Source organism: Odocoileus virginianus, chromosome 1 (genome assembly GCF_023699985.2).
Source record: "Odocoileus virginianus isolate 20LAN1187 ecotype Illinois chromosome 1, Ovbor_1.2, whole genome shotgun sequence".
Classification (NCBI taxonomy): Eukaryota; Metazoa; Chordata; class Mammalia; order Artiodactyla; family Cervidae; genus Odocoileus; species Odocoileus virginianus.
In genome coordinates this window covers 46,055,135-46,064,469 of record NC_069674.1, presented here as the reverse complement: position 1 = coordinate 46,064,469, position 9,335 = coordinate 46,055,135, and the positions used below count along the sequence as shown (strand labels likewise).

The 9,335-nt window shown below is 42.0% G+C and overlaps 1 long non-coding RNA gene across 1 annotated transcript in view; it reads right to left on the bottom strand.

Moving 5' to 3' along the window:
• Positions 1 to 220: 220 nt before the first annotated feature.
• Positions 221 to 9,335, bottom strand: part of LOC110127583 (uncharacterized) — a 124,351-nt gene continuing 115,236 nt past the window's right edge. Inside the window, exon 3 of the long non-coding RNA XR_011487724.1 lies at positions 221 to 637. This is a non-coding gene — a long non-coding RNA (uncharacterized lncRNA). The remainder of the gene's footprint in view (positions 638 to 9,335) is intronic.

The following is a 9,335-nucleotide window of genomic DNA, read 5'->3' as shown; positions in this document are numbered from 1 at the left end:
GGGTCAAGGTTTTCTCAATGACACAGAAGGTCTCAACGGGAAGATCTCTCAAGCCCTTTCTGAGCCTATGATTATATGATAATAGCTATAACCCCTAAATCTTCTTTGAGACAGTTAGAACCCAGCTGTTCTACCTCAGCCAGAAATAACTGCTCTTAAGATATTAAGATGTTTTCCTTCTTAGGCAAAGCTATCAAGAACGCTTCACAGCTTTCTGGAGGAGGGAGTACCTGACACAGCATTTTCCCAGATCAGAGTCATCCTGTTGCACTGAGCCTGCAGGCCAGTCTTTAGGGTCTGGAAAGTGCCCTTCGGCTCACGGATGTCACTTTGGCTACCCTGTCCAGCTGTTGGACCGGCCACCTCCTGGGCCATAGTAGCCAACCGTGAGACCAAACCAAAAGCAGAGGCGTTGACATTGAGACCCTTTGGAAATGGAACTTTTGAGAAGTTTGAGCATCCTTCTTTTACCTGCTCTTTAAACCAAGCAGTCAAATCTGGATGCTTCTTCTCTGTTATAAACTCATATTCCTGCCTCATATCCTCCAGGACCTTAATCAGATCTTCTCCCAGGGCTGCATCCAACTTCATGTTGACCTTGAAGTCATCTGGGATGTGATGTTACCCCATCTCCTGTCTGATAACAGAGAAAACGAATTGGCTGTGACAATCAGAAGGCCGGAAGTGTGTTGATGGGCAGCAGTTAACAGATCTATTAAAAAAAAAAATCAGCTTATGTGATTGTCACTCTTTCACTGGTTTGATTTGGATTCTCATTATTTGCTGATGACAAAGCAATGCTTTCTTTCCTCTTATAATTTTATAAAGCAAACAATAGCACTAGACAGGTTAAATAAATAAATAATAAAACTTTTTAAAAAGAAGAGGGCTTCACAAAAGGAGAGTTAACATTTATAACTTCCCACCCTGACAGTTGCCTTATACAGGATATTTCACTCAATGTAACCCTCACAGACATCCTATTGCTCTTACATTAGAGAGGAGGAAAAGCAGGTGCAGAGAAATTAGTTTGCACAAGGTCACAAAAGCTATTATTGGCAGTTAGGATTCAAACTATTTGTTTTTGAAGCCTCTGTTCTCTTTCCATGGACCTATTTTGGCAACAGGAAAGCTAAAGATCATGAATAATTGGGGCTATTATTTACATTAGCCCCTATATAATACAAAAAGTTCTGAAGATAGGTGAATTCCTCAGGTAATGAACAGTCATAGGATAGAAAGAATGTAGATTTTATGGTGCCATGTTCCCAAAGTGTCCAATGGGAATGCTATGACGGGGAAAAGGGTTGATCTGGGAGTTAAGAGATCAGGGTTCTGGTACTAATTATTCTGATCTTCAAGGGAATACATTTTTAAATGCCATGCTTTAAGTAAGTAGTAACTCTGACCACAAGCTAGGAAATAATAACCATAATAGAAGCTAACATTCATGAAGTGCTTACACTGTGCCAGTCACTGTATCTGGCATCGCCTCATTTCCATCTTTACAATAACCCTAAAAGGTGAACATATGATTAGCCCCATTTTACAGCTGAGAAAACCAAAGCACCTAAAAGTGACGTAGCCTCCTTAAGGCTATACAGTAAGTGTGGTGCCAGGGTGCAAAACCGAGGAACCTGATTCCAGTGCCCACGCAATAAGCTGCCATGCTTTGAGTACAAGGACCATAGGTACGTGGTTAAAAAGCACTTAGAAATGCAAATCCAAAATGCAGATTAGGGGAGAAAGATTTCATTGAAATGCCAGATGCTCCACCAAGAGAAAGCATCATACACAGGGTTATTATTATGTCATTCAACTTGCTTCAAGAGCTGGTTCTGCCAGAGGTTACACTTGAGTATCTGAACTTTTTGGTCAGAGCACCTGGTACGATCACATAAAACTGCATCTAACAGAAACCCAGCATCCATGATTTAACTGAACCAGGGTCTGTTTATCTCACTTAACAAGCAGTTTTCCAGGCTGCACAGCTGCCACGCTGACCTGGGGACCTGTGCAAAGGTTCCTCTTCCCGGGCCAGGCTGCCATCCTTAAGAGGGCTGCTGTCACCCTTGCTTGAAAAATTGATGCTACACTTTCCTACCCCACTATATGAAGCAGCTAGTCACATGTGGTTATTTCCGTTTACATTAAATTGAAAATTCAGTTCCTCGCTCACACTAGCTATATTTCACATGTTTAATTGTCACAAGGGGCAAATGGTTACTATATTGGCCAGTGCAGATACAGCACATTTCTATCATCAGAGGATGTTTTGTTACACAGCATTGCTCTAGAAAATACATCTGCAAATTTAGCAGGAAGAAGGAAAAGGGGAGGAAAAACAAGTGAGTGCCAACTGAGACTATGCCCTTTAAACAAGAAAACAAGGGCTTTCACAGAGTCCTCTCAAGGTAGGATTTTGCTTTCACTTCATCGGTCAGAATTACACCACTTCTAGATCCAAAGGATCATTCCTTGATCTAAAGGAGTTTGAAGTGGGTCTATCGCTGCCCTGAACTAAAATGGGAGCTGTGGGTAAGGAAGAGGAAAGAATATATAATTAGCTAAGTAAGTAGCTATCTTTGCTAGCCTCATCAGCACATGTGAGTTGTGCTTTAAATTAGGCCAGGTTTCCCAAAACAGAATGACAAGACCAGGCAGTAAACATCTGTCCTTTTACAGATGTGGGGCCCTGGGCAGGCAAAGGCAGTCAGTCAGTGATGACTGCCACCTGGTAGTTCCTCTCAGGCAGGAGTGAACATTGAAGCAGGAAAAACGATGTGTCTAGACTTGTTCAGAAAGTGCCCTGGTCTTAAGCCCATAGGCCTTCACCAGTTGGTATTTCAGGTTGACTGACTGAGCTGGACAAAGGGTATGGTCATGCTGAGGAGACCGGTGACCTGCAGTCTGCCCCACAGAAGTAGCTAATGCGGGCAGTGGCCAGCTTCTCTGAGGTGGCCACCTGGCCTGACATGGCCTCTTGAGTGCACTTCTTCATAGGCTTTATTAAGAGGACGAGTATTTTTGCTGGGCTCAGGCTGCCCACAACCGGGGAGGGTTTGCATAATGTGTTCAAATGGCAGGAAGGAAGGCTATAGATGGCTTTCAGGCCTCCAGCTGGCAAAGCACTAAACTCCTGCAGTAAGGAATTCAAATTGTGATGGCCCGAATATTGGTGATAATAATATCTGGCTGCCTGCACGGGCATAAATGCAGTGTCTCGATATGGTAGTAAGAGGTGAGGCCTGGAGTTAGGAGAATGACGATAAACTTTGCCTCAACATTTTGTCCCTGGCCAGTCTACAGGAAAACAAAAATTAATTGTATATAAATACAAAAGGTTGAAAGGCAATGAGCTTACATGTTTCCCTTATTGTCACCAGCCCTTTGACTAACTCCAGCTTTTGACAAATGCTTGGTTTTTGCTGGTGATAGAATAAAAGGATGACTTTGTTTGAAATGCATCAGGAGACAAGGAAAATGATTTGTTTGCTCCTAAGTAATTTTTCAAGAGGAAAAGCAATGATGACAGTTATTTCATCTCTAACAGATGCAAGTTCAGTTCAGTTCAGTCGCTCAGTTGTGTCCAATTCTTTGCAACCCCATGGACTGCAGATGCAAACCCATCCCCAAACAGACATCTGGAGGCTGGAACACTGAACTAATACATTGCATCAATGATTATATTGATAGCTATTCTGAAATAAGGAGATAGCAAAGAGAAGTTTGAAAAAGTATTTGGAAAATAAAATCTGTGGCTATCTAGGACTTTTAGTAAATAAATATCCAGCCCTGAAACTATGATTTAGTATGGGATGAAGGGTGGGAAAAGTTAAGGAAAGGAATCCTGTTCGATATGTGCTGCAAACCTCTGAAACTTGGAGAACATGAAACCCTTCAGTTCAGTTCAGTCGTTCAGTCACGTCTGACTCTTGGCGACCCCATGGACTGCAACACGACAGGCTTCCCTATCCTTCATCAACTCCCGGAGCTTACTCAAACTCATGTCCATCGAGTTGGTGATGCCATCCACCCATCTCATCCTCTGTTATCCCCTTCTCCTCCCACCTTCAATCTTTCCCAGCATCAGGGTCTTTTCAAATGAGTCAGTTCTTCGCATCAGGTGGCCAAAGTATTGGGAGTTTCAGCTTCAGCATCAGTCCTTCCAATGAATATTCAGGACTGATCTCCTTTAGGATACACTGGTTGGATTTCCTTGCAGTCCAAGGGACTCTAAAGAGTCTTCTCCAATACCACAGTTCAAAAGCATCAATTCCTCAGCACTCAACTTTATTTATGGTCCAACTCTCACATCCATACGTGACTACTGGAAAAACTATAGCTTTGACTAGATGTGCTTTTGTTGGCAAAGTAATGTCTCTGCTTTTTAATATGTTATCTAGGTTTGTCATAGCTTTTCTTCCAAGGAGCAAGTGTCTTTTAATTTCATGGCTGCAGTCACCATCTGCAGTGATTTTAGAGCCCCCCAAAATAAAGTCTCTCTGTTTCTATTATTTCCCCATCTATTTGCCATGAAGTGATGGAACCAAATGCCATGATCTTAATTTTCTGAATGTTCATATCCATTGTCAGGGTTCTATTTGCTGACGAAGGTCAAGATTGATTCAATGGCCCAGATATGTAGATTTCCTGTGTCTGTCATAACAAATGCCACATACCAGTTGGTTTCAACAATAGAAATGTATTGTCTCACAGTCTTGGAGGCTAGAAGTCCAAAACCAAGGTGTCAGCAGAGCTGGTTTTTCCTTCAGGGCTATGCGGGAGAATTGGTTCCATGCGTCTCCCCTGGCTTACGGTGCTTTGCCTGAAATCTCTGGTGTGCCTTGGTTTGTGTCAGGGTAAGTCCAGGCTTCACATGGCACTTCCCCTGTGTCTTCGTCTCTGTGTCCAAGTTTCCCCTTTTTTATAAAGACATAGTCATACTGGATTAGGGGTCGCCCTCATGGCCTCATTTTAACTTGATCCAGTGCAAAGACCCTAACTCCAAACAAGATCACATTCACAGGGACTAGGGATTAGGATTTCAGCATGTTTTGAAGGGATGCAATTCAATCCATAACACCAGGCAGCCCTGGTCAAAGAAATACTTCACTTTTCCACTTCATTACTGCAGACTGAGCTACATAAACATTAACCTGACAGTATCACTTCTCTGGGCTTCCCCAGTGGCTCAGATGGTAAAGAATCCTCCTGCAATGCAGGAGACCCAGGTTTGATCCCTGGGACAGGAAGATCCCTGAAGAAGGGAATGGTACCCTACTCTGATATTCTAGCCTGGAGAATCCCATGAACAGAGGAGCCTGGTGGGCTACAGTCCATGGGGTCAGAAAGAGTCAGACACAACTGAGTCACTAACTTTATCACTTTTATTCCTTGGGAATTACTCACATAGAAAAACAGTCCCTCTCATTTTCTGGATGTTTGCAATCTACAGTCCTTTTCTTTATAAAGCTCAAAACCTACTGTTCCAATCTAGGACTCAGAATTATATATTTCCAATAGTTTTCAGTTGCCTCACCTTTCAATCCACTTAAGAGAATCAAAATTTTGAATTTGGAAACTATTCCTATTTTAGCATTTAGTGACTTCCTTCAAAACTGTAAAGTTTAATATTTAATTCAATTCGACCAGGCTTCGCAATAAAATTCTCTGGGAATTTGAGGACAAACGCCATCATTTTTTTACCTGGGTGCTGCTGAAAGAAAGAGGTCAGAATGGCTGGTCCCTCCTGACCTAACCAGTCTCACTGTCACAGGTGGAAAAACTAGAGGACGGGGTGGGGAACTCCGCTTTTAAGCAAGCAGCTGCATTTTTAGGGAAGCAGTAACAAAATTAAGTGAATTTATTTAGAGGGTCCAGAAATCCCCATAAGCCAAACCCCAGCTCCACATGAATGTTCTTTTTCTTGTCCTGCTACTTAAGGTCTGCTCCCAAGGATTCAAGAGTCCAGAATGGAACTACCTTCCCTTAATCTCTTCTTTATTTCCCACCCTTCCAACCTCCCAAGTAAATGAAGAAATAATAGAAAACTACCCAGAATCACTCCCTGTAAGAAAAAAAATCTAAGAGATCATGGATCAAGTGAGTGTGTGAGGGTTTTGACTTTTTAAAAAATAACCTCCCAGAATACAGCACTTACAGACTCTTTTGAACACTATTAAGTCACCCATCATCATTCTCTTTCCAAAGCTAAATAATCTCAGTATCTTTAACCTTTTCTCCCTGGTCCTATTTTATAACCTTCTGATAGTATCTGTGTTGCTCTCCTGGACCCTGTCTGAGTTCCTTTTCAATTTTAGAGTCAAAAACTGGATGCTGTCATCAAATCAGTGCTGAACCCATGTGAAAGATGCTATAAAGAGTAAAAACACTGTTGTAGCCTGAGACATGTGGGCAGGGGCAGGGAGGGAGGGCACACGGATGGGGGACAAGGAGAGTATAGGATTGTAAATTCTTAAAAATAAAATGTGTGCTATAAATGCCAAAGAGCACTAGCGCTAATTAAACAGGCTTTCTCCCCTAGAAACATCAGCATGTGATATAAGACACAGGAAATGTGGAGGCTGACAACATCCTTGTTAGGAACGGCCTTGTGTCAGCAGGGTTTGGGCAGCTTACCAGGAGGATGTCAGTAGCACAAGTTGGCTCACAGGCCTCTACTTACAACATAATCGTGTCTACTTCGTGACAACTATTGGGCTATCCACTGCATGAGGAGATTTGTCCCTCTTGCCGAGGGCTTCCCCACAAGCCATTTAGAAACAAGTGACAGTGTGGACATGGCAGCACCAACGCTGTCCTGCCACAGACTCATTTGGTTTCCATCACAACCCTAAATTACATTCAACTGAACCAAAGCTCTGTACAGCCTTCTACTGCTGCGCCAGAGAGCTCACAGCTTCCCAGGCCCACCTTCCTTTGAACACCTGAGCCTCATGAAGACCTTTTCCCTGTATAGCCAATAGGATAAACCAAGTGTGCTCCTTACTACTCACTCTCTTCACTGTTCCCAGTGTATCTCCTTCCTCATTTATTTCCCAAAGTTGCTAGTCGTATTCTAATTTACTCCATCCTCAATGCAAAAGGTGAGAGTTGGACCATAAAGAAGACTGAATGTAAAAGAATTGATGCTTTCAAAGTGTGGTGCTGGAGAAGATTCTTGAGAGTCCCTTGGACTGCAACCAGTCAAACTTATACTCATTGGAAGGACTGATGCTGAAGCTGAAGCTCCAATACTTTGGCCACCTGATGCAAAGAGCCGATTCATTGGAAAAGACCCTGATGCTGGATGCTGGGAAAGATTGAGGTTAGGAGGAGAAGGGAGTGACAGAGGATGAGATGGTTGGATGACATCAGTGACTCAGGCATGAGTTTGAGCAAACTCAGGGAGACAGTGAAGGACAGAGAAGCCTGGCATACTGCAGTTCATAGGGTCACAAAGAGATGGACACAACTTAGGGACTGAAAAACAAAAACAACACAAAAGACATATACATGGAATCTAGAAAAATGGTACAGATGACCTATTTGCAAGGCAGGAATAGAGACACAGACTTAGAGAACAGTTATGTACACAAGGTGGGGAGGTGTGAAGGAGAGGGTTGGATGAATTGAGAGAATAGGATTGATAAATATATACACTTGCTGTTTAATTGCTAAGTCATGTTTGCAACTCCAAGGTCTGTAGCCCACAAGGCTCCTCTGTCCACGGGATTTCCCAGGCAAGTATACTGGAGTGGGTCACCACTTCTTTCTCCAGGGGATTTCCCAACCCGAGGATTGAAAACGCACTTCTTGCATTGGCAGGCAGATTCTTGATTGCTGAGTCACTGGGGAATGTAAAACAGATAGCTAGGGGGAAGCTACTGTATAGCACGGGGAACCCAACTCAGGGCTCTGTGATGACCTAGAGGGGTGTGGGATGTGGTGGAGTGGTGGAGGGGGTAGGTGGTAGAAGGTAGGCTCAAGAGGGAGGAGATATATGTATACATATAGCTGATTCTCTTTGTTGTATAGCAGAAACACAACATTGTAAAGCAATTAAACTCCAATAAAAAAAAAATCATGCAGCCAAAAAAAAAAAAGGACTTCATGGTAAGAATGTCATCCTCCAGTCTATTTTTTACTTATATTGCCTCTAATTTATTCTTCGTATTTCTTCCTCCCCGCTCACCCTCCATGCCCACACTCTCCACCCATTTTACACACACCCATACATATCTCTTCATAAAACCATTTAGTTCTTGATTTGGGTCTCAGATTAAAAAAAAAAAAATTGATCTTGTTTATTTTACAATTCATTCACATCTCTTCCCTTGAGTGTCCAAGATGTATTTGTAATTGTAATCTAGACCAAGGTATAGATTATCCAAGCACCTGCATACCCCTCCCTCCAGGTTCTCAAATTCACAGGCCTCAGTGAATTGAAGGTGCATATGTACCTTGGGTAATAGCAGAAAATTTCATGGAAATCCCCAGGTGTTACAGGGAGCATAAATTAAAAAGTATCAAGTAGAGCAACAAACACAGTATTTACTGGGAGAATAAAGGTTATGGGAGAACCGCCACTTATTTTTCATGATACAAACAATTCTATTGACTTTAACTTTTCAAGCTGAGACCTTCCTGCATCATTCGATATCTGATGAAGATGAAATGTAACAGGGTCACATGTCATGTCATTTATAATAACTTAGTATTACAGTTGGTTGGGAAATAAGACCAGGCATATGAGGCTCACAAATTTGCTTGCTGTAAATTTGCAGCACCTGTTTATGATACAGCTTTACTGAGAAAACAGCTCCAATAACATTATAGAGTGTGGCTCATGAATGTTATTAACCATTTATAGTGCCTGTTACAAATTTAAAAGGGTTTTCAACTTTACAGACAATCCATAGGTTTATGAATTGAAAGCCACTGAAATAAATCATCCTTGGTAATGAGAGGGAAAAAGGGACATGATATAATTTCTATTTGTCAAGATATAATGATGTCACCATCCATTTATACTCTGCATTTAAAGGTTGAAGCTATTCAACAAATCTCTCCTCAGCCAAATACATCTGGTGCCTTAATGGAGGCCATGGCACAGGTTTCACATATCACCCACCAATTAGAACAGAAGGTAAAACTTGTTTTTTCCTAGCTGAGCAATTCATTTGAACCGTAACTTTTAATGTAGTGAATTAACAGCAAGACTTTAAAAATATAATCACTTTTAGATGATCTCTCTGAGTAGTTTGTAGATTAAACACATTTGTTTCTGGGGGTGCTATTTATATCCCAAACACTGCTTTGATTTATTGATT